The sequence below is a fragment of the Sorex araneus genome, chromosome 4 (genome assembly GCF_027595985.1).
Source record: "Sorex araneus isolate mSorAra2 chromosome 4, mSorAra2.pri, whole genome shotgun sequence".
In the NCBI taxonomy this organism is placed as follows: Eukaryota; Metazoa; Chordata; class Mammalia; order Eulipotyphla; family Soricidae; genus Sorex; species Sorex araneus.
The window spans coordinates 91,356,396-91,383,352 of NC_073305.1; the positions used below are offsets into that span (position 1 = coordinate 91,356,396).

At 37.7% G+C, this 26,957-nt stretch overlaps 1 protein-coding gene and 1 non-coding gene across 9 annotated transcripts in view; both read right to left on the reverse strand.

Annotated features, from left to right (window-relative positions):
* KHDRBS2 (KH RNA binding domain containing, signal transduction associated 2) overlaps positions 1 to 26,957 on the reverse strand; it is a 584,438-nt gene that overhangs the window by 432,753 nt on the left and 124,728 nt on the right. The window lies entirely within an intron of this gene.
* LOC129404563 (U6 spliceosomal RNA) lies at positions 20,541 to 20,645 on the reverse strand. Its single transcript, XR_008629957.1, has one exon. It is a non-coding gene; the product is annotated as a U6 spliceosomal RNA (small nuclear RNA).

The window sequence follows — 26,957 nt, forward strand, 5'->3', positions numbered from 1 at the left end:
TTACTGAGTTCTCTATAAACTCACAAAAGCTATTATCTAATACTAGAAGAGGACAAGTATTATAGACAGGCTAAAATTACTTCTGTCTGATAGGGTTTTAATGTGGTTAAAATATATTACCACATAATGAATGCTTAGAAAACCTGAAATATATAAATTTCTAATTTGGATAAATGCTAAAAAAACTGATTTTGGATTAATAGAAAATACATATACAATAAAAATTTTGCTGAGATCCTTGAGAAATACATAGTAAATTGTTTTTATAGGTAACCAATCATACTCTCATTTCTTCATAACTAGTTCTTAAGAAGTTGAACATTCTGTGTTCATAACTGTGTAATAATGTATATATCTGACTAAAGAATTCTTAAAGCTGTGAAATGTCTAGTTGGAAAAAGCTACATGACACAAAATATCAAATTTCTGATATATCAGAAAAATCAAATTTGATAAATTTGATTCACTAATAGAATTTTCACTAACAGAATTTTCAATTATAAAACTCTACACTTAATGATGACTCTTTGAAGCCAAAAATATGACCAGATACCTATTCTCTAGAGTAGTATAACTAAGTAAAACTTCACTTCAAACACTAATCCTCTATGCATAGACAAAAGAAGGTTATCTTCTGGAGAGCTCTGTAAATTTTACTATCCACAAATGCAGGAGAGAGGCTTACTCATCCACCAATGCAACAGGTATTAAACATCCACATCTCAACCCCAGAGTGCATTCTGAATGGCCCTAAACTCACTACAATCTCTCTCAGCTAAGGCCCAGAATTCTCTGGAAAACTTTGCCCTAATCAGTAAACCATGGTGAGAGAGCTTTATCAGTAGGTCTAGTTTTTCAGCAGACAATTGTCAGCACACTGTTGGGAAAATATATGAAAATATACATGCACTCGTTCCCTAAAGAAAATAGCACAAATAGCTGTCTTTATCTATATCATTCTCTAAGCCTATAGTTCAGAACCAAGAGAAAAATTCTCAGTCCATTATTTCTATCATAAAAAATAACAAGTAAACACCTAGTTTCTACAAATGTACCACACACTGACAAAAACGTCCATTTTTCCCTCACAGTACAGATCTCTTACACAATGGCACCAAGGATGCAATCCACCCAGGGCAACTCACTAAGCCATGTTATGAACTCATTTAAAAACCACACACAATTAGGACTATAGCGATACAAAGATGGTGTACAGCATGAGAAATCATTCACAAAATGAAAAAGGTAATCTAAAGAAAGAAAAAAATATTGTGATCTATAGTTACAGGCATATCCAAAATATAGGAAAATTACAACTAAATAGCAAAAACATTAAACTAAAATGCTTTGAAAATAGGCAGAGTTGGTCCTATAGAGATGATAATACAGCAGATAAGGCATTTGCTTTGCATGCTTTGATCCCCAGCATTACATATGTTTTCCCATGCACATCTAGGAGTGATCTCAAAGTGCAGAAGTAGGAGTAAGCCCTGAACACAATTGGGTGTGGCCTAAAAAAAAAAACTAAGTTTGGGCAAAGCACTGGAGAAACTTTTGCAAAAAAAGAAATACTGATGGTTAACAGTCTAATAGAATGTATTCAGTATCACTATTTTTGATATGTATATAAAAAATACAATGAGATATCATCCCAAAGTCTATCCTCAGATAACAGGAGAGAAAGAGAGAGAGAGAGAGAGAGAGAGAGAGAGGGAAGGAAGGAAGGAAGGAAGGAAGGAAGGAAGGAAGGAAGGAAGGAAGGAAGGAAGGAAGGAAGGAAGGAAGGAAGGAAGGAAGGAAGGATGGAAGGAAGGAAGGAAGGAAGGAAGGAAGGAAGGAAGGAAGGAAGGAAGGAAGGAAGGAAGGAAGGATGGAAGGAAGGAAGGAAGGAAGGAAGGAAGGAAGGAAGGAAGGAAGGAAGGAAGGAAGGAAGGAAGGAAGGAAGGAAGGAAAGATATGTTAGAGAAAATACAGAGAAAAGAAAACCCTTAAGTACTCATGGTATGGGAATAAACTGGTGCAACCACCGTAGAAAATACCATGAAGTTTTGTATTTATTTTCTGACAGATTTCTGCACACATAAATCCAAATACATGAGATGCATCTTTATAAATCAGCTGTCTTTATGAATCTGGATGTGATGTAGGATAGATATGGATGTGGTGTAGGATAGATTAAAAAACATTGATTCAAAAATATGTAACATGAAGTGATTTATATTTTCTACTCACACATGTCCTTTTAAGTGTTTGGTAAAATTACACTGACTTCATAAATAGCCCAGTTAGATAAATATTTTTCTATTCTCCTATTTCTGATCTAAAAGAATATTGGTCCCACCTCCTTTAAAACAATATAGAAACTTTCCCCAAGATCTAAGAATTGAGCTTCCTTATAACCCAGAATTTCCACTTCTCAGCAGCTATCCCATGGGCCCCAAAACACTATTTTCAATAGACATGTATGCCCCTATGTTCATTTCAGCATTAATAATAATATATTACAATTGCAATACTACTATCTTTAAGACAAAAATCATACAATTTTCCAAAACATGGATGAAACTGTGGTTATAATGTTCAGTGAAGTCAGAAGGAAAAGAACAAGTATGTAATTCTCTCTCATATGCCAAAGCCAGTAACAAGCTGGATCTCATTCCCCTGACCCTGAAAGAGCCTCCAATGCAGCATCGTTGGGAAGCCAAGTGGAGAAACGTTTCACAAATCTCAGGAATAGGACGAATGGAGAGGTTACTGAGACCTCTCTAGTGAAGGGATGGGTTATCGAACTTTGTATGGGGGAAACATGAGCACAAAAATGCATAAATCTGCAACTGTACCCTCACGATGACTCTCTAACTAAAAATAAACTAATAAAAAAAAAAAGAAAGTAAGTCCCATGGGCTGGAAATGCAAAAAAAAAAAAAAGAAATTTGACAATCAAAGGGATTTTGTGATTTTGTGATCGTGATGCATGATAAAAAGGAACATAGAAGACAACAAATGACCAAAGGCAATAGAACCTAAAAGGTTGCCTATAGAAATTATCTTTAGAAGGTTTATCACAAAGAGTGAGGAGAGAGGGTGAAAGGGATACCTGGGACACGATGGAAAGGAACGAACACAGGAGTGGTAACTATAGTACTGGAATGATTACATTCATGAAAGAATCATTAACAGTATTTTGTATCACAGTATATCAATAAAAATGGATGTGAAGCAAATCCATTTTCTTTCATGTCATGTTAGTGAGCATCTTGATCTCCTTAGCCTGAAGGTTTACATAGGAAATGTTTAGTTGGAGCCTAAACCCTCAGACTAGTCTCAAGGAACCAATAACTTAGATAGTGATAGTCTATCTAACTGCCAATAAGATAACGCCAAGTTTTTGAAGATAGATACACGGTTCTTGGATGAATTTGTTCTCCTTTGCGCATCTCTCCAGTATTGTGCTCAATTAACAGAACTTGCGGCCAAATCAACACTTATATTCCATTTGGTAGGGTGCTTACCTTGGATGTGGTCAGCCAGGATTCAATCCCTAGAATAACATAAGCTCCAGTGAACTTTTCCAAGAGTGATACCTGAGTACAGAGTTAGGCGTAAGCCCTAAACACTGATGGGTATAGTCCTATATTCACACCCACCTCCAAACCAAAAAAAAAAAAAAGTTTATTAGAAAAATCCAATAAAAATTTACACCTTTCCTTCTTTTCATCCTCTAACTGTAATGGGAATTCTGTCAATTTAAGATGTAGGTGTAATATACTATATTTTCAAGGCCTCCTCCACATTACTCCTGTGTGTGCTCAGAGCCACCATATTGGCTTTCGTTTTTAAGGTTTTTTTTTATAATTTATTTATTTTTAATTAGAGAATCACTGTGAGGGTACAGTTACAGATTTATACACTTTTGTGCTTATACTTCCCTCATACAAAGTTCGGGAACCCATCCCTTCACCAGTGCCCATTCTCCACCACCCGTAAACCCGGTGTCCCTCCCAACCTCCCCAATCCCATCTCCCCCCCACCCCACCCTGCCACTGTGGCAAGGCATTCCCTTCTGTTCTCTCTCTCTAATTAGCTGTTGTGGTTTGCAATAAAGGTGTTGAGTGGCCTCTGTGCTCAGTCTCTAGCCCTCATTCAGCCCGCAACTCCCTTCCCCCACATGGCCTTCAATTACAATGTAGTTGGTGATCGCTTCTCTGAGTTGCCCTTTCCCCGGAACGTGAGGCCAGCCGCGAAGCCATGGGGTCAACCTCCTGGTACTTATTTCTACGGTTCTTGGGTATTAGTCTCCCACTCTGATATTCTATATACCATAGATGAGTGCAGTCTTTCTATGTCTGTCTCTCTCTTTCTGACTCATTTCACTCAGCATGAAACTTTTCATGCCCATCCACTTAACTACAAAATTCTTGACTTCCTTTTTTCTAACAGCTGCATAGTATTCCATTGTATAGATGTACCAAAGTTTCCTCAGCCAGTCATCCGTTTTGGGGCATTCGGGTTTTTTCCAGATTCTGGCTATTGTAAACAGTGCTGCGATGAACATACATGTGCAGATGTTGTTTCGATTGTATTTTTTTGCCTCTCTGGGATATATTCCCAGCAGTGGTATTGCTGGGTCAAATGGGAGCTCAACCTCTAGTTTTCTGAGAATCGTCCATACTGTTTTCCAAAAGGGCTGAACTAGCCGGCATTCCCACCAGCAGTGTAGAAGGGTCCCTTTCTCCCCACATCCTCTCCAACAGCGGTTGCTTTTGTTCTTTTGGATGTGTGCCAGTCTCTGTGGTGTGTATATGTATCACTTCATTTTAAACCTAGCAAATGTATAAGGTCAGGGATTACTCTTTTATTTCCACCTTTATGGTCAGAATATTAGTACAGAATTATGCATAAATGTTCAGGAATTACAAAACTTGGGTTGATTTTAAACACAGATACTCAAGTCTTCTAAAAAAGACATAACCACAAAATTTAAGATAAGCACAAATAATTTAGAATAGTCAAACGTTTTTGTAGGCCTAATGTTTCCTGTAAATACACTGACTACATGCTAATTTTTAATAATCATTACTGATTGAAAGCTTGTTTCCAAATCTTAAACATAAATGACAATATGACAAGCTAAATATGATTGCAGTCATAAGTGAGTAACAAATTTGAAAAGAAAGATCTCTTACTATTGTAAAAGATATGAAATGACTAGGACAAGATTTACAGGTAAAGAACACATACACACTGATAACGGAGTCAGAATTTAAGAAATTAGAACCGAAGATGGGAAAATATTTTAGGTATTTATATTTAAATATTTAGATCAGAATATTCAACATTGTTAAAATAGCTATCTTACCCAAAGCAGTATAAAGATTCAATTCAGAGCCTATTTAAAACACAGGGACAGCTACGTGCAAAAAAAAAAAATGGGCTTAGACTTCCACCTATCACCATGTACGAAAGTCAGATCAAAATGGCTTAAAGACCTCAATATCAGACCAGAATCCCTAAGGTATATTGAAGACAAGGTTGGCAAAACCCTCTACGACACTGAAACCAATGGTATCTTCAAAGGTGACACACCACTGGCTAAGCAAGTGAAAACAGAGATAAATAAATGGGACTATCTCAATCTAAGAAGTTTCTGCACCTCAAAAGAAAAAGTGACCAAAATACAAAGACAATATACAGAATGGGAAAGGATATTTACGAAGTGTCCATCTGATAAAGGGTTGATATCAAGGATATACAATGCACTGGTTGAACTCCAAAAGAAGAAAACTGCCGACCCGATCAAAAAATGGGGTAATGAAATGAACAGAAACTTTCCCAAAGAAGAAATCCGAATGGCTGAGAGGCACATGGGAAAATGTTCCACATCACTAATCATCAGGGAGATGCAGATCAAAACAACAATGAGATATCATCTCACACCACAGAGACTGGCCCACATCCCAAAAAACAAAAGCAACCACTGTTGGCGTGGATGTGGGGAGAACGGGACTCTCCTTCATTGCTGGTGGGAATGCCAACTGGTCCAGCCCTTTTGGAAAACAATATGGACAATTCTCAAAAAATTAGAAATTGAGCTTCAATTTGACCCAGCAATACACTCCTGGGAATATATCCTGGAGAGGCAAAAAGGTATAATACAGATGACATCTGAATTTCTATGTTCATTGCAGCACTGTTTACAATAGCCAGAATCTGGACAAAACCTGAGTGCCCCAAAACAGATGACTGGTTAAAGAAACTCTGGTACATCTACACAATGGAATATTATGTAGCTGTCAGAAAACATGAATTCATGAAATTTGCATATAAGTGGATCAACATGGAAAGTATCAGGCTGAGTAAAATGAGTCAAAAAGAAAGAGACAGACATAGAAAGATTGCACTCATATGTGGAATATAAAGTAGCTGAGAGGTACAAGCTTGCAATGATGCAATTTCTGGCAGATATTTCTTTGGACTTAGTTACTTAAATACTAAAATACAGAAATCCAAAACCGTGCAGCCACTAGTGCGGCCATTCAACTTCATATCTCTTCATTCTCAACAATGGAAAACAAATTATCAAATGCTTCCTTTTCAGCAGGTCCGACTTTAGGGGGGAGAAACTCCAAACAATAATAGTGAGTTTTTTATTGAAATATTGAATATAATCAAAGTACAGTGAAAGTAAAGTGAAATTTATCAGTTACACAGGCGGGTGGGGGGCTGGGGAGGTGGGAGGGAGGGGGGAGGTATACTGTGATTCTTGGTGGTGGAATATGTGCACTGGTGAATGGATGGGTGTTCGAGCATTGTATAACTGAGACTTAAACCTGAAAGCTTTGTAACTTTCTACATGGTGATTCAATAAAAGATTAATTAAAAAAATAAAAATTAAAAAATAAAATTAAAAAAATAAAAATAAAATACAGGGAAAATGTCACTAATATTTGTATGAAACCTCAAAACTCAGGGAAAGCAGATGCAATTCACAATGGGAGCCATTGCGGACACTGATTTGAAGTCTTACTATAGGGCAGAGAAATAGTATAGGAGATAGGGTGTTTGCCTTGCATGTGGCCAATAGAGGTCCCATATGGTTTCCCAGTATCCCATGTGGTTTCCTGAGCACTGCCAGGAGTAATTCCTGAGTAGAGAGCCAGGAGTATCCCCTCAGCATCACCAGGTGTGACCCAAAAAGTCAAAAAAAAAACTAAATTTTGCTATAAAGTTACAGTAGCATGACAATGGGCCACAGAGATAGTGCAGACCGGACAGTACTACACTTGTCTTGCACGCAATAGACCTGGGTTTGATCCCTGACACCACATAGTCTTTAGAAACCCATCTGGAGTGATCACGGATCAGAGAGCAACAAGTAAACCCTGAGTACTATTGGTGTGTCCAAATACAAAAACCAAACAAACACAATATGGTACTGGAATAAAAGCAGAATCATACCAATGGAGTACAATTGAGAACTCCAGGATAAAATCCCACATACATGGACAGTTGTTTTATAACAAATAAGAATGAACGTAAAATTAAGAAGGGAAAAAAGCCTCATCAAAAAAGGATTTTTAGAGAAAATTATCAGCCACATGTGAGAGAATCAAAATAGGCCACTGTCTCAACAATGCACAAAAGCAACTAAAAATTAGTGCAACATTTAGTTATTATAACCAAATTTGTAAAGTACATGACATATTCAGTGGTGGATCTTCAATGACTCAGTTTCAATGGTAAGAAAAATCACCATATGTAAACAACTGGGATTGCATAAAATCAAACAAATATGTATTCTGAAACTCACTAAAACAAAAAGATATTCTATGAAATGATGAAAATAATTGCACAAAATGCATCTGATAAAGATATAATATCTGGGGATGGAGCAATAGCACAGAGGGTGAGGGGTGAGGGGTGAGATTTACCTTGCACATGGCCAGCCTGGGTTCTAATCCCAGCATCCCATATGGTCCCCTGAGCACTGCCAGGAGCAATTCCTGAGTGCAGAGCTAGGAGTAACCCCTGTGCATCACCAGGTGTGACTCAAAAAGCAAAATAAATAAATAAATAAAAAATAACATCCAAGATATATAAAAATTCACAAATAGCTTCATCAAAAATAGGAGTAAGACCTGCACAAACATCAATCAAGAAATAAAGAAATGACCCATCATCAAATGGAAAAATGTTAAATCCCTAATTTTCAGGGAAATACAAATCAAGAGGACAATGCGACATAACTTAAAACTAGTGTGAATAGTCTTTAACGTTTGTTTTAGAAGTAAAGATAATACCCCTGCTGGAGTGAAGGAATTGTAGGGGATGGAGATGCTTGGTAGTATCTTTGTGTGAAGTTGGGATGGGGACACTTTCTATTTGTTTAAAGAACGTAGCGTTCCAGGGCCAGAGTAGTACATGAGTTAAGGCAAATGCTTTGTATGTGACTGACCCCATGTTAATTAGTGGTACCAAATACAATCCCCTCAGTACCAACAAGATTGATACCTAAGTATAAAGTCTGGAGTAAGCCCTGAATACCTACGGGTGTGTACCTAAAACTTCAAACAAACAAAAAAAGCAATTTAAAGAAAGTATGTTTCCAGGGATATGCTAGGTAATCTTTTCTTCTAAAAGAGGGGTGAGATGGCATTCACCTTTCACGTGGCCAACCAGTGTTCATTTCCTTCGCCTCTCTCGAAGAGCCTGGCAAGCTACCGATAGTATTGAGCTGGCGCGTCAGAGCCTGGCAAGCTACCCGTGCATATTGGATATGCCAAAAACCGTAACAATAAGTCTCACAATGAGAGACGTTACTGGTGCCCGCTCAAACAAATGGATGAGCAACGGGCTTGCCGGGCTCTTCGAGAGGGGGATTTTTATCAAAGGGGCAAAATCAAGTGCTAGTAGTAATAGGGTGGGCTTCATTTACTCTTGATGAAAATGTAAACTTGGGGCTGGATCGACAACACAGCGGGTAGGGCATTTGCCTTGCATGCAGCCGACCCGGGTTCAATTCCCAGCATCCCATATGGTCCCCTGAGCACTGCCAGGAGTAATTCCTGAGTGCAGAGCCAGGAGTAACCCCTTTGCATTGCCAGGTGTGACCCAAAAAGCAAAAGAAAATGTAAACTGATTCAAGAACTGAGGAAAACACTAAGATTATCTTTCATTGAGTAAAAATAAAATTATCATATGATATAGTATAATCCCCAAGAATAAAAATCAGTAATTTAAAAATATATGTATTTCCTACTTATGGTTTTGTGCAGCCTGAATTACCACAGCTAAGATCTGGAAATAACACAAAAGCCCAATAACAAAGTAGTGAAATAAAATTTTAAAAATTTTGCTATATATCTATGCAATGTAACAGGACTTAGGAATAAGAGATTAAACATGGCATTCTGTTGCAACATGGGTGAAATTAGTAGATGTCATATTAAGCAAAATAATTCAGAAGGAGAAAGAGAAGTACCAGATGATTTGATTTAAATTGGTATATAAAGAAACTAAGAAAGGTGACAGACAATAGCAGTGAAATTTTAACCATGAAACAGGGTTACTTCAGGTTAGGACAAGTGGGTCATTTAGGTAGGAGTGGAGATACATCAAACTTTGAAGATATAAGTGGCATGAAAAGAATATTCTTATGAAATATACTTTTTTGTAAATCAATGTTACTCCAGTAAATAAAAAATATATTAAAGTTCTTGAGTTATGCATATGCAATAGATTATTAGCTATGATATTAAAATGTTAATACATAAATCTTAATATTTTGCTATAGTGTGGCTGGGAAAGGATATTATGTTAAAATAGGTCAGAAATAGCAAGACAGAATACATAAACTATACATATATGATGAATAAAGAACCCAGACATGAACAAAGAAACTGCCCAATGGAAACAGATCCTCATACTCATGACAGAACTGAAGTTTCTAAGGTGGGTAGACAAGAATAGATTAGAAAGGTCCTAAGAACAAAGGTGTTAAGTCCAGTAGCATTTTGCAGGTTAATGCAGTGTAGTAACATTGTATTCTAAAAGACACCCCAAAAGGTACCTTTCTAGAATATTGTTAACTCTTCTTTCAAGTTTATTAGTTCTAGTTTCCTTAAACATTTAGTTTCCTTATAACATTTAAATTTCTTGGTAAACTTGGCCCCAAGTTGTTGGGGTCTGGCCAAAGGCAGAACAGCAATTCTGGAGCATCTGGAAGTCTGAAGGCACTATTAGGCTGCTGATGCACTCGGCCCACAGGTACAGGTACAGACCTGCTGGCGGCACCATACCCCAAAAGTTAGGTATGTGGGAGACACACCCACAAACCACCTCCAGCTCAGCTATAGGTTGGAGGCAAGATGGCACTGATGCTGCCCGAAACCCTACACTCTCCCGAACCCAGCTAACCATCTTGCCTTAGACACACATGTCAGACACAAGATCCCCGCTGGAACTCTACTCGTGATTCCTGATGAACATCGCCAGATGTTTTGCAAGATTCGGACACAGTGGCATTGGTGGGTCATGGAGAAACCACGGTGGTAGCCACAGCATCACCTCCTACCCTGGTCAGGCCGAGTAACAGCACCATGGCACATAGAAACTGGGTGGTAGAGCACCCAATGGCTCATCCACTGGGGGGTGCTGCCAGCCAACCACCAAGTGACCTGGGACTTGGTGCAGGTGTTCAACCTGGCACAGACCCTCCAATATAGGGTCCTGCCCTGCCAGCTGGTCAGCAACCTCCAGGCACACCCCATCAACCTCAAAGAGATCATGAAACCACAGATGTCCCAGGTGCTGCCAAGAGATGCAAGCAGATGCATGTTTGTCAGTGTGCAAAACATGCCAGTTGACCAAAATCTTAAATTTAGTAGACTGGGAACACCTGTAAAGGCGATTAAAGACCGCCCGGAAAGCCTTTTCCCTGAAAGCCTCTGTTCCTCTCAGAGAGTCCGGGAAGCTGATAGTATCCCGCCAGCATGGCAGACCCTGGCAAGCTACCCATGGCATACTCGATATGCTGAAAACAGCAACAATGGTCCTCATTCCCCTGATCCTGAAAGAGACCCCAATACGCCATCGGGCTATGTTAGCATGTGATGTTACTGGTGCCCGCTCGAGCAAATCGATGAACAATGGGATGACAGCAATACAATGACACAGTGATAACATTTAAATATATCCTGCTTTTTAAAAAATTTCTCTCATTGACTGGTTGATTCATTAATAGATTAACTGATTCATTTATTCAGTCAGGCAAATTATATGTCTAGAATCTGTCAGGCATGATGGACTGTAAAAAGAAACCAGTGACAATAGCTTGTCAGTGGTATTAAATCAGTTATTGTTAAATCTTCCACATCATTTGTAGAATTCACAACTTTTAATTTTATGATTCTATGTCAGATTACATGAGTCTAATAAAACCAATTATTTGCATACATTTAAAGCTTGAAAAATATATATTCTTATTAATCTGTAATTTCCACAAAATCAGGGAAATTTTGTATTTATATTGATTTATGATTAAGAGCATGAATTTCTAAGCAAGATTGTCTACCTCCCCCTTAGACCCTGTTGCCTGAAGACTATTACTCTGTGCTCCCATTCCCCTATCTGCCCAAGTGGAATACATCAGAAGCTACTACACGCAATGCTATGATTAATTCTGATAATGTAACTTTTATTCTTCACTTTATAGAATTGTTCTTAATATAAATATCTTTATTTATAGATCCAGATGCATTATTAGACCAGGCATATATTGCTCAGTCTTATCTTTTTGAACAGCATGTGTTTCAATGAGTATTACTGCTATTATGAGAGAAGTTAGTATATGAATGACATCAAATTTATCTTAAATATTATAAGCATAGAGAACTTAAAATAAAAATATAAAGATCTACTTAATTAGCATCTCCCTTTCATATTAATCAATGACTGCACTAATTTCATTCAATTTGACAGTCACCTTAATGTGTTTCATATATTTAATGCACATATTTATGTCACAAAAGCTTACTCTTGATAAAAATAATTAATGAGCACTTCTCTTTATTATCCTCAGAACTGTATATGGTCCCCAAAGCACATGAGCACATGTAAAAAAATATGAAGGCGGACATTTAAGCACAGAGCCATGTGGGGACGCTCCTTTGCGGCCCCTCGCGAGATCGACCCCGGAGGCAACTGAACCACTTTGGACACGAGCGGCGCCCCCAAAATGCCTCCAAACTGTGTGCTGGGAGCTTCTGGCCCAGGTGCTGCCAGCGAGTGATGTAATTACCAAAAGAATTTTCCTTGGACTTCATATAGAAATCCAAAACCCCGGACTTAATATCTCTTGATTGTCAGCAACGTGTTAATGTTCCTTTTTGGCAGGGCTTACCGTGGGGGGAAACTCCAAACAATAGTACTAAGTTTTTTGTTGAAGGGTAAAAGACTGTAGCGATAGAATTTTAGGCAGAATTTTTCCTGGACTTTATACAGAAACCCAAAACCGCGCGGCCGCGGCAGCCTAATGTCATCTAATCATCAGCAATATGAAATGGTTCCTTTGTAATGGGTTGGACTTTGGGGGGACCATAATAGGGTTAAAGTTTGTAGCGACGTGTAATTTCTGGCTGTACTTTCCCTGGACTTTATATAGAAATTCAAAGCCGCGAGGCCGCTGCCATGGCCGCGCAACCTATTGTCATTTAATCATCACCAATATGAAATGGTTCCTTTTTAGCGGGTCGGACTTTGGTGGGAAATCCTAACAAGAATAGTAAGTCTTTTGCTGAAATATTGAAGGCCACCAAAGTGGTAGCCATCTCTATAGACTGAACTAAGCCATATCCCCACGCCGGCTGAGAAGAAATATCCTTCTTTCTCGGGAAGAAACGCGGCGTGGCGTTAACCATAGTATGATGTCCATTAAGCTGACAAGGACCTGGTGGCGTGGGAATGGGATACAAGGGAATAAATTATTATGTACTTGGAACAGCGGGACGCTGGTGGAATCTTGAGCTGGGGCCGATACCAGCGTATTACTTTTGGTTCCAGAAACTGCTTGCAGACATTCTACCAGACTATCAACTAAGCCAGAGCCCCATGCCGGCTGATGACGAGAAATAACCATCTCTTTTGGTTTGTTTTCCCTTTGTCAGGCAGCGTGGTGATTACTAAACAGGCGTGATCTCGGTGGCGCGGGACGAGGGGGGGAAAAAAATAGAAAAGTTATGTAACAAACAGCGGGACTTAATATCTCTACATTCTCAGCAATGGAGAGTCATGAAATGCTTCCTTGACAGTGGGACTGTCTTCTCTTTTTTGGGGGGAAACCCTAGCAACAATAGTGAGTTATGTGTTGAAACATGGACTGTAACCAAGATAAAGCGTAAACGAAGTGAAACTTATCACTTACAAGGGCGGGGACTGGGGGGGCGGGAGGGGGCGGGAGGTATAATGGGGTGGTTGGTGATGGAATATGGGCACGGGTGAAGGGAAGGGTGTTTGAGTACTGTATAACTGACATAATCCTGAGAACTTTGTAACCCTCCACATGGTGATTCAATAAAATTTAAATGTGGTTATTAAAAAAAAAAAAGATTTTTTAAATTGTAAAAAAAAAAAAATGACTTAAAAAAAATATATGAAGGCTCTAAAAGGGCACAATAACCAAAAACTGACTAATATAAAATTAAGTATATACTCAAAGGTATTTTACTATTCTTAAATACCTAACATGATTGTAATTACTCATAATATTTAACTGTTAAATGATAGCCATAGAAATATTTCAAAAAATAATTTGTCTTTCTTATACATGATAAATATATGTGAGACTATCACTGCATGATAAATAGGACCTTTTTTATTCATGAAGTCTAATGTAGGGCTCAGATGAAAAATGTGTATTATATTCAGTGCATTTATGCCAAGGCTTCTAAAATTGCTCTATTTTGCTGAAGATGGTTAAAATAACAACTACTCTTCTATGTTTTCTGGATTAAAACACAATGAAATGATGACTTTAAGCACCCTATGTTTATAACTTTATCAAAAAATGTAAGTTATATATTTGATTAAAGATTATGAAAGATACACGGTACTGAATCCATACAGGTACTATCATTTCATGCAGAACTGCTCCAAAACTGGATTACTCTCACAATATCTATCACAGGCACAGAAAGAACTATTCTAAGGTAGAAAAAAAAATTTAGTAATAAAAATATAACAGGAACAAAAAGTTATAAGACAGGAAACTCAGAGAACTATACTTTTTAAAACACTGAGCTTAAAAAGAAATAAGTAATAGTCATTAATAGGGAACAAAATATACTAATTTTATATTTTTAGAATTTTGGGCCACACCCAGCAGTGGTCAGGTATAACTGCTGGCTCAGCACTCAGGAATCACTCCTGGTGGGCTCGGGAAACCATATGATGCTAGAGATTGAACTCCAGTATGCCGCACAAAAGGCAAGCGCCTTACCCCCTGGACAAGCTCTCCAGCACCAAGATCTAAATTTTTATCATAACTTAAATTTTAGCCACGTCCAAGTTTAAAAAGTACTCAACCAGTTGTAAAATATTCTTTAAATGTCAACTAAAGTAGCAGTGACCAAAGAATGTTTTAATTGCTTTTTATAGATCTTAGTTGGCAATAAGATGCTGTTTAATTACATATGAATACCCACATTTAAATTGATTGAAATTAAGTAACATTAAAAATTGAATAAATACTAAGGATCAAAGAGTTAGTACAGAGGTTAAGGCACTTGACTTGCATCTGGCCAACCCTGGTTTAATCCCTGCATATGGTCCCTAAATCACCTGCAGGAGTAATCTCTGAGCACAGATGGGACTATCTGACGCCTAAAATGAAAAATTAAACCAAAAAATGCATACCTTAAAATAGGACAGCTTCAGTAGAAAACAGTATGAAGAATGCTTAGCACTGTAGCACTGTCATCCCATTTTGCTCATCAATTTGCTCAAGTAGGCACCGTAATGTTACTGTTTTTGGAATATCAAATATGCCAAGAGTAGTTTGCCAGGCTCTGCCATGCGAGTGGGATACTCTCGGTAGCTTACCGGGCTCTCCAAGAGGGACAGAGGAATTGAACCTGGGTCGGCCGAGTACAAGGCAAACGCCCTACTTGCTGTGCTATCGCTCCAGTCCAATGAAAAATGCTTAGAAAAGAAAAAAAGAAAAGTGGGAATTCCATAGGAGCTAGCTATACCATATAGAAACCATTCTCTGAGAACATGAAAAGACTCACTTGAAAGTATATTTGCTGTCCTGGATTCACATCATCATGGCTCAGAATAATCAAATAGAAGAGAACCAACCTGAATGTCAATCATTCCATGAGTGGATAAAGAAACTGTGATAGAAATACTCAATGTAACACTAGTGTGACAATACTAAAGAGGAAATTCAGCCCTTTGGGGGAAAATGGGTAGACTGTGATGATTTTTCTAATAACAAAATGGACATGATCACTAAATGAATTATGCACACCTTCGGAAAGTGAAACATTAAAAAAAAAACTGATGACACACAGCAAAACTAATACAAAGATAGTTGAGAACCAAGATAAAGGTCAGGGGAGAGAGACATAAGCAGGAAAGTTGCAGACAGAAGAATGGCACTGGAACTTTGGAGTTGGTAGGGTCAAGATTACACATACAAACAACAGTATGAAGTTAAACCTCTGAAATTTCACATTATTACAAACCAACTTGTCACTGAAAAAATAAGAAAGTAGCAAATTCCTGAGAATAATTTCAATTAATCATATAAGCCTTACATCAAGTGCTCAATAGTGGACATGTGGCATCTGAATAATAGTGTAGACAGAACAGTATGACTGGGGGCAGTTTCCCTAGAGGTTTAAGAAAGTATTGCTCCAGAGAATCAGAAAAACAATTACACTGTCATTAGTCCCTGAAGCAAAGTTCCCATATTTATTACATTTAAAAATTGAGGAAAATCATCCAGGGTCTTTGTTTTAATTAACAGAGAAAACTACTGTGCATTTTCCAAACAGGCATGTATCTATATGTGACTTCAAATACCATATATTAAAAAAAACCTAGTCACTGATCACTTTTTATAAGCTCTCAACTGCTCACTAGAGATATAATTATGTTTATTAAAACTAAAAAACAAGCAGACAAATAGTGTGATCACTCATTCCAGAGTTTGTGTCATAAATGCATGCTCTAAATACAAGAATAACATTCATAGTACTATCAGCTCTTCTTATTTTTTTGTTAACACAGCATTGTTTACATGACTGTATTTGTTTCAGAGATACCATTTCACACCTCTTCCAAAAATAGAGCACCACCTCACACTCACAACCAGAGTATTAATATTCCTCTAGCTACTATTCATGGGGCAAATATGAGATCTCATTCAGATGTGAGTTCCAAAGAATCAAACTAAGAAAAAAAAAGGCAAAAGAAAAGAGAAGTCCTCAGGACAGACTGCATAACTGAGATTACCAGAGAAGAGAAGGAATATATAGCACAAAGGAAAACCATTCCCTTTAAAGAGTAACTTGAAGGAACCACAAAGATGTCTCAAGCACTAGCGCATGTGCAAGAGAGAGAGGGTTCACTCGCACTGCACTACATACCTCAGCCCTGCTGGGTGTTCCCTTGATAGTTCCAGGAAACTAAGATGAAGCTGTATGGTTAGTGGCCTCATCCATCGAGTACTACAGTCTAACCCCTTTATAAAAATAACTAGAGGTATGGTAACATTAGAAGGCACTGGAGACTTATTGGTAGTTGGCTGCAGTTCATCAAGAATGTTGAACCATTCAAAACCAGCTGCAGAATGTGGTATTCCAGAGCATGGACTGTGGAATCAACATTTTAAAGAGAGTTAAGATAAATCATTTCAGTCAGGTCACTTCTCTATTCATCCCTTTTTTCATCTGTACAAAGTAGGATAAAATAATACACCTTCACTGTGTTTGCTATGAAGCTACCAGCTAAATAGTAGAACACAAAGAAAATTCATTGACAGTGGCACTTATAAAAGATTATTATTATTGTTATTAGTTTTAAAAAACCCACGCTTACAAAAATACAATAATCAAAACTTACCACAAGGTGAATCAGATTGTTTTTAATGCACTGTAACACTGTCATCCCATTGTTCATCGATTTGCTGGATTGGGCACCAGTAATGTCTCCATTGTGAAACTTGTTGTTACTGATTTTGGCATATCAAATATGCCACAGGCAGCTTGCCAGGCTCTGCCATGCAGATGCAGGCAGGATACTCTCGGTAGCTTGCTGGGCTCTCTGAAAGGGATGGAGGAATTGAACCCGTTGGCTGCATGCAAGGCAAACGCTCTACCCACTGTGCTATCACTCCAGTCCTGGGTTTTTAATGAAACTTGCTAATCAATGTTTTTTAGGCTCCCCAAGTAATGCTTGTTTACACCAATACTGAAAACCCATAGCAGCAATGGCATACTGGGAGTGAGGACTGCATTTGAATCTAAAACTGGCCATTTCCTGGATCCTTAGTTCCCTCATCTGTAAAGTGGTAGAATAACATTTAGTTCATAAGATATCCATGGAAGAGTTACTGCTAGTTAACTCAATGAAAAACACAAAAATTATAATATTTCAAGGACGTTATTTACTTAAGGGCTGAAAGAGAATCTTAAAGTAAGATATTAGAAGGCTTAGGAAATTTTCTGACTGGAGATGTTGCATCACGCTATAACCCAAGCAGATTTTAAGGAAGGAGGCTGCAAGGTTAAATGGGAAAAAAGTCCAACAGAACCAGTTTCTGTGAGAAATGCTGAAATTGATGTGGCACAGTCATTCTATGGGGAAAAGATATCCTCAGCTCATTCCTCATTCCCCTCTCCATCTTTTATTGCCTGCTGGGGTCCTGATAGAATGCAATAGGAATCCAGAGGCCACTGGAGCAATTAAAGTAATACATGTTTGTCAGTTACATTTAGCAGAATAGAGGAGAGCAGTAAATACTTGGGGGAAAAAAAAACCTAAATGGGAGACAGATGTCTTCCATATAAGACAATGCCTACTGTATTGTCTAATTTTAAAAGAACGGCTTGTTATTTTTATAGTGAACTGGGTTTGGAGTAAATGAGATTTTCTAATTATCTAATAGTTTGTGTTCACTAACAAAATATCGAGAAAGACAGCTCTGAATAGAAATGTATAAAATGGTCTAATATATCTGTATGAATGACACCCCCAAATCCTGGTTATTATTCATGAAATGTCTGTAAATGTGCTGCATTAAACAGTAATTTCCAGATTGCTAACTAACCAATAATACACCTTCACTGTCATTGTGTCACTGTCATCCTGTTGCTCATCGATTTGTTCGAGCGGGCACAAGTAACATCTCTCATTGAGAGGTTTTACAGATATATAAATTAATCTACACTATTTATGAGAAAACATTTTAATTTGATGAATAGTGAGTCAGGACTAAAGATTCAAAGCTTTGTTGTTACATTAATATCTAAACAATGAATCTATTTGTCATCAAAAATCATTCTAAAAAATGAACAAGTGACTATATGCTATCACTGAATAAATATTCTTAAAATATGGTTTCTTGATCAAGTTGCTGAGTCAGGATCGTCTGTAAATTACGTCTGGATGGAAATTCCTTCTTCAGTCTCAGTGAAGGACTATTGAAATAGGGACTCCAATCCCCTCCTAGTCCTCAACCTGAAGGAAATGCCTCTCCATTATTCCAAGGGTCAGGTCTAATCCACTAACAAGTAAACCCATAAACTCTTCAGCTCCCAGAATCATCACAGTCCTAACTGTGACTGCCCCCATAACCCAAGCTAATTCTTCTTCTTGACCATAAGCTACTTTAACTATTAACTAGCGTATTTTGCTTTGGTAAATTGTTTGACTAATCGGAGCCCTTACAGTCCCTTGCCCATTGTATCTGTTTTCTGACTAGGATGAGGTATTTGCTTTTATAAATTCATCCCCGACTGTCCTAAGGGCTGTGAGTTCTTTGGGATGATAATCTACTCATGATCACCAGCTTCTGCAATAAAGACTCCTGTTCAGCCTCTGAGTATGCACTCATCTGTTTTCTGTGAACCTCCTTTATAACATTCCCTGCAGAATCATAAATTCTGAGGTCAAGAATCTGTCTCTTTATAAGCAATTTAAGGTATACTGATGTAATTAAAGTAAAAAACACAACCATGTAAATGTTTACCTTTACTTAAAAGCCTCCAACCAACATGTAAAACCTGGGTATCTGGAAGGAACCAAAGCAAACTAATGGAAAATGACTGTGTGTTAACCTGATTTAATAATAAACCTGTCACTCTGTTAACCTACTGACGTATATCTGTGCATTCCAGAATTATATCTAGTAAAAAATACAACTTGGTTTTATTCTTTTCATTATGTAATTGAATATGATCTAACTTTAAGGGATAATCTCTTACTTCATTTGGTTTTAAAAAAATTTGAAGAATTTCTCTACGTATCAGGATCAAGAGCAGAACTACACATCTTAACATGAATTCAAAATATGTCTGACTCACATTAACATGGCTTAACTTGGCCTGATTTTTTTATCAAATAGATTGAAACTCTAAAGAACAGACTGCTATATTTCTTCAATAAAAGGTTCTAGAGAGGGGCAGTAGTGACGGTCCAGAGGGTAGGGCACCTGCCTTGCATTTGACCAATCTGGGTTTGATCTTTAGCAAAGTTCCTGTTAGGGGACAAGAGTAATCCCTGACAGCAGAGTCAGAAATAAGCCCTGAATTCCTTAATATTCTCTCTCTCCTTTTGGGTGTTATGATTTGAATGGAGATACTGGGTAGCTATCATGTTCAATCTATAGTCTGGAATTCCCTGTCAAGGGAGGGGGGGCAGGCAGCACAAGGGGGGGAGAGACCCTGGGGCCATCCATCGATGGAGGAGAATGGGCACTGGTGGAGGAATGGGTACTCGAGTATTGTATGACTGTAACACAGGCATGAAACTCTGTAACTGCACCCTCACGGTGACTCATTCATAAAAAAAAAAATAAAAATTAAAAAACAAACAAAAGAAAAGAAAAGAAGCCCTGAGCACTTCCCAATGTGGCCTCCAAAACAAAAAAATAACAAACCAAAAATCAGTTCTTGATAGTAGATATATTGGGTTCTTCAGATTTTATAAATCCTTGAAACTATTTTGAAACATTGGAACACAAAGTAGAAGTAAACAATGCATACACAAATTATCATGATGTGTTGTAAGGAACTGTCACTTTCATTGTCATCCCCTTGCTCGTGGATTTGTTTGAGTGGGCACCAGTAACATCTCCATTGTGAGACTTGTTACTGTTTTCAGCATATGGAATACGCCATGGGTAGCTTGCCAGGCTCTGCCGTGTGGGCGGGATACTCTCAGTAGCTTGTCTGGCTCTCCGAGAGTGAGGGAAGAATCAAACCAGTTCAGCTGCGTGCAAGGTAAACGCCCTACCCACTGTGCAATGGCTCCAGCCCAAAAATATGGAATGATTCACATATTTGCGTGTTATCCTTGCACAGGGGCCATGCTAATCTCCTCGTACCATTCCAATTTCAGTATATGTGCTTTTACTGAAACATGTAAATGGCTTGGTCTAAAATCCATACATAGTCTTCTCAATGATCTTGAACTAGAATGCAAACTAATTTATGACAGTTTATGCATAAAAAATAAAACTAAAGCAGGTAAATAATTTCCTTCAATCATAAATCTTAGTATGAAACATTTGTAATAAATGTTTACTAACAGTATAGACACCTTTAAGTATAAAATTGATTTCATTATGATTTCAGATTCAACACCATTTTACAATATATAAATATATTTATATTCTTTAAAGTTTACTCAAGGTAATCTTAATTTTGTGTAACAATTGCATAATAGTGTTTGCTTTTCGCTTTGGTGAAGATGTGGTTTCTCAAACTTAATTGCATAATATTAAATATTTCATTGTGTATCCCCATATTAAAATCAGAAAATTAATTATAAGACTAATAATAATGTTAAAAAATACCAGTCAGTGAACAGCTACAAGTGAAATTCATGACTACTTTTTTGGAAATGACTGCCAAGACTAAAAAATATAGAATCTTAGACTTTTACCTTTTCTCTAAGGCAAAGCTTATAGCTCTTTGGTGGCATATGTGACTTTTTAAAAAGCACCTGCAAAGCTGACCTCGCCTGAATATTTAAAATGGATTCCTCCCTATTTCCTACTGCTTGTTCCGAAATCATGTATGCTAAAACTCATTTGATCATCTCTTGGCTTTTTCCGGTATCCTTTCTTGTACCAATTTATTTTATCCAGTCTTAGCTACTGTCTCTAATTTATCTATTTCAGTTATCTGAAGTAAACAGTCTTCTGTATATGATGCTCAATAGATATTAAACATATAACTTCTTTTATAATATATATGATTTCATATATGAAAAAAATATTCCATATATAAAATATATTCTTAATTTATATACATATTAAGCAAATAATTTCAAAATTATCTGTAATTAGAGCAGAATTATAAATACAAGTTATCCTAAGGTAATACAAATAATAATGAATGCAAATGCTAAGTATGAATACATACTTTTAAAAAATTGTGAGGTAGGGCAAATAGCTCAAAAGACTAGAGTACATGCTCTGCATGTATGAGGTGCCAAGTTTGAATTGTGGCTCCATAAAGGCCCCTATGAACCACCCCAGTAGCCACCATGCACCGCTAGGACTACAAAACTACATCATGGGGTCAGAGCATTGAACTGTCTGATGGGAGTATCCCCTAGTAACCTTTTTTTAAATAAAAAAAAGTGTATGGGTCAATGTTAGGTTTTAAATAAGTAATAAACACTGCAACATTCCGGCATGTATAGCACATGTGTGGCCAACCAGGGTATCCCTGACACCACAGAAGTTTCCTGAGCACTACTAGAAGTAATTCCTGAGCACAGAGCTAGGAGTAAGCAAAACCAATCAACCCATCAGAACTTACACTGGGAAACTTAAACTCACAGACCAAAAAACTTTACAAACTCTGATTTAAGGTTTAATACATGATTTTAAATACCTGAGTTTATATTTGAATGTTCTTTAAAATAAATGAAGAGTTTCTTATAGCTCTTTAATTATAGTTCAGTAAGATTTACCTTGGATATAAATTACCTCAAGCTGTTCACAATATATTGTCTTTCAAGTTTGCTTTCCTACACAATAACTTTACAACGGCACATTTCTTGTCCCCTCATTGCTCAGGCCAACAGCTGACAGATGCTAATGACTGACTTGTGGGCTAACTCCTCTATGGTCTAGAAGCAAAACCATGATTGATCACTATGTCAGAACAAGAGTACAGTCAGGCAATAGCATGCAAACACACTCAATAACCTTCTATCTTCTTGATTCCAAATAGAGTATGCATAAAGGTTATCATACACTCCTCTTCAGCCATGTAGGTGATCTTGACAAGCTTCAATTATTCTGTAATTGCAACCGTTTTTCAACACTTAATGTCTTTGGAATGCATTTGCTCTTCTGACTAATCAGATAACTTAAAAATGCAGTGCTACCTCTGCAATAAAACCAATATTGACAAGAGTCATTGGGTATTTTAAAGGATTCATACTCCAGAATAAAATTAGACTTTCTACTTTGATTCATGGGAACTTTCTATTATTTGCAAAGTAAGTAGTCTCTAAATTTCTACTTCTGTAAAATTTAACCAAAAATGTTATCTTTTATAGCTGAGTCCAATTCAGACTAGTAAAAAAAAAAATGTGATTACACAGAGAGTTTCTCATTTTCACTTATTCCTAAAATAGCAGCCCATTGCTAAACAATAGGAATAACAGCATCACTGGGGCTTATCAAGGCCATCTAGAAAGCTGATTAAACCTGGAAATGGTTCCACATGAAATTGACTGTGAACCAAAATTTACATCCCATTATACTTTGCAGGTATGAGTTACACAGATTATTCCTTCATGAAAACTAAAAGGAAAATAGAGATATAGTAACAAAATGTATAGGTGTGGGCATTATAAAAAAAATTATAAGGTAAAATGTAACCAAATAATGCATCTTTAATGTTTTATCACATAAAACTAACCTCATGCACTAAAGGAAGTATAAATTTTGATGTGTAGGGGGAGAGGAAGGGATTGGTATGCTGAGGGCTTAATACTAGCTCTGTCCTCTGGAATTACTCCTGGCATTGCCCAGAGGATCATATGTAGTACAGATCAAAACCAGGTTGACCATGTCAAATTTTGTCATTCAGAATTATGACAATGTAGGGTATAAAAAAAGGTTCATTCGCAATATATAAGCAATTATCTGCCTGGCACTTTTCACTTAGCAGATACAATGCTGCTCTTTTTTTTTTCCCCCCCTGGGAGTGCTAGAAACAAACTACTTGACTACTCAATAGAAAACTATTTGAAAACATTGAACTTTAACTCTGTAAGATCCATTTTTAAAATCTGGTAAGTGGGTGGGTCCCAGCAGAGGGTGGTAAGGCCTCCGTCCTCTCTCTCTACTCGAGAGCCTCTCCTGAGAAGGCCAGAGACCAGAAGTGGTGCCGGATCAAAGTGTCATCAAACTGAGTTGGCCATGTGCACGGCAGGCACCCAACCCACTCTACTATCTCTCTAAATTCAGATTTTTAGGATATTAAATCTATAAGATTTTTTTCAAAGAATCACTGAAAAAAATTCAGAATGTAATCTGATTCCACTAAATGCACAAGGGAAAATAAAGGAATATAAATTCCCACATAAAATAATTTTCATAATTTAAGTTTAAAAGTTATTCTAATCCTTTACACACAATGACAGATATGAAAGTAATACATCGGGATTATCATCATTGCCCCATCTCCTAAATATTGATTCAATCTGCACAGCTCTCATTATGCAGCTCCTTCATCAGTATAATGCACACTTAATCAGAGCTGATGAGAACAATGAGAAGGTCTCTGACTTTTAAACTGTCGGAGTTACATGACGTAAGCCAAACCATTCACTGACAATCAAGCAAAGGCCTCCTTAGTAATATGTAATTAACCCTGTTTCTCTGCAGGTGGTTTGTGTTATTACTGCCCCCTAATGTAAGTTCCACATTTTCAACTTTGCCATATAAGGTTTCACCTTTCTAAGTGTTATTCCCAACTACCTATTATATTGACTATTAAACATTCATGCCGGATATTTTAAATGCCTGGATAAAATTAAAAGTAGCTCAAGTACTGTAATCTAAAATCGTATTTCAAAAATCAAAAAATTTCCAGAAGCCCTGAGCACAACTAGGTGTGACCCCCAAAACAAAACAAAAAATAAGTCACTATCCTTCATATCTTTGGGGGCAGTGGGATGGGGTGGGGGAAAGGGGCTGCTTATTTAACATACATTTATCTCAGATAAACACACGAACTTTATGGAGCACATTTATTCCATACTCAGGTTTCAGGCTTGAATATCTGAAAAACAGTCTTGTATTTGAAATACAGTCTCTTGTATTTTCTAAGATAAATAACAAATTTCACACATCTTCTTTATAAGAGGTTATTTAAGCAACTCATGATCTTGTTAGATTTATTCTTTTTTGGTTAGGCCCAAGAATATTTTTCCTCTATTTCAAAATGTTAGAGCTTTTCTAGAAGTGTGAGCAGGGCCGAGTAGGATTACTAATCCAAATTATTAAATTACATAATTCTTATGTTCTGATTTACACACTGATCTTATAGCTATCCTACAACAATGATTAATCTTGACAGTGCATAATATATTTTTGTGGGAAATGAAATGATCTTCTATTTATCATTTGTGAAATCTATCTTTTTAATTTCAAAGATAAATATTGATTAAATCAGTTATGAAATACAACAGTCAACTTCTGAATTTAAAGCTGCCCCAGTTCCACTGCCAGGTACCCAGATTCTGTCAGGAGTGTTCCCTAAGCATAGAGTCAGGAGTAAAACCTGAGCACACCTAGGTGTAGCACAAATCACAACCCCGAACCCCCAGAAATATGTTAACATATTCATATTTGCTTCTTCTTTTTATTCACATATGTTTTTAAATCTTCAGCTGCAGGGAGCTCTGCTCCGGGCAGGGAGGGAAGCTGGAGCCCACCCCCTCCAAGGGGCCCCGGGGACAGTCAGGTGCACAGCCAAGGGACTCTCTGCTTCTTTTTCTTCCAGGAGCTTGCTTTTAAGTCTCTGGAAGCTGGCTGTCAATGAGATTACAAGGCACCAGGGGCAGTCCCTGGGTGTGACCACCTAGCTACTGGGAAATGGGAAACCTGGGCAGAGGAGGCCAAGTCCCGATCCCATCAGGTTTGGAGGTCTCAGTTCCAGGTCCCACACACCTGGGTTCCTCTGCCAGTTCCTTCATGCATGAGGCTCGTCCGAACGTGTGGAGAGGGGCCTTGAGAATGTCTGTGGCTGGGTTCCGGAGGTCTTCCACACAGAGAGTCTCTTGCCTGCGCACCTGGCTGTCTTCCCTGGGGGCCCCTTGGAGAGGATGGGCTCCAGTTTCCCTCCCCACCCCGAGCAGCACTCCCGAGGGCCGAAGAACTCCAGAGCCTAGCCTGGCAAGCTACCCGTGGCAAATTTGATATGCCAAAAACAGTAACAAGTCTCAAGATGGAGATGTTACTGGTGCCCACTCAAGCAAATCGATGAGCAACGGGATGACAGTGACAGTGACAGTGATATATTTTTGTCTCAGGGATGCATTTATAAAAATGAGTTTCATCTGAAACCTGAGGTAGACATATCTAAAGTTTTGCTTATTTTCCAATTTTCCATTCCCCATGATGATTTGGAAGTGTTAATTTTCCTCCCATTCTAGTGGCAATTTTTTTTTATTTAAAAACAAAATTAAAAGGCCTTAACAATAGCACAGTGAGTAAGACACTTGCCTTGCATGCAGCTGAACTGGGTTTGCCTTGTATGCAGCTGGACCTGGTGTGATCCCCAATGCCTCATATGGTCCTCCAAGCCCACCAGGATGATCCCTGAGCAGAGTCAGGAGTAAGCCCTGGGTACTGCTGCTGTGGCCCAAATAACAACAAAAGCAACTTGAGTGTGAGACTTCTGGTGAGAAATAAATTGATTTAAAATTGACCTCATATGAAACTGCTTTGTGTAAGGCAAAAGTGTCAGTTGGCTAGGGTTAACATAACAAAATATCACTGTGTCACAAACAGTGAAATGTGTTTACTAATAGATCTAGAGTCTAACACTCTTGGTCAAAGTATAATCAGTTGGTTTCTTCAGAGTTCTCTCCCCTTTACTTGGTTACTGTCATCCTCTCTGGGCCCTCATAAGGCCTAATTTCTATATACAGGAATCACTGGTGATTCTGCATGTTCAAATTCCCTTCCATAGTGGCCAAACAGATTGAATTAGGACCCACCTAACATTCTTTATATTAATCAATCACCTCTTCAAGGGTCCTATCTAAAACATTCACAAGCAAGTTGATACCACTTAGAGCTTCAACACATGCATCAAGTATTTTGTACATGTGTGTGCTGGGGGATACAAATACACATCAGCCCAAAATGAAACAACAGGAAAAAAATTTTTGAAACTTTTAAACATGCCCCTTAATCCTCTTAATTTTCTTTTCCATTATCTCACCTCACACTGACATGGAATCCAATAGTTGCTTAGTGGATCATTTTCCTAATCACTTAAGTAAAATAAAATATTTAAGAAACCTCTGGCTGCAGTCTTTTTTCACGGCAATCCCTGTTTCTTTAAATATCATTTTTAAACAATTATTTTAGAAACTGATTTTAAAAGCAGAAAATAAAAAGGTTTTGAGATTCCTCACTATTTTTACCTTGGATCACTCTCACTGTTATTCCGTTGCTCATCAATTTGTTCGAGCAG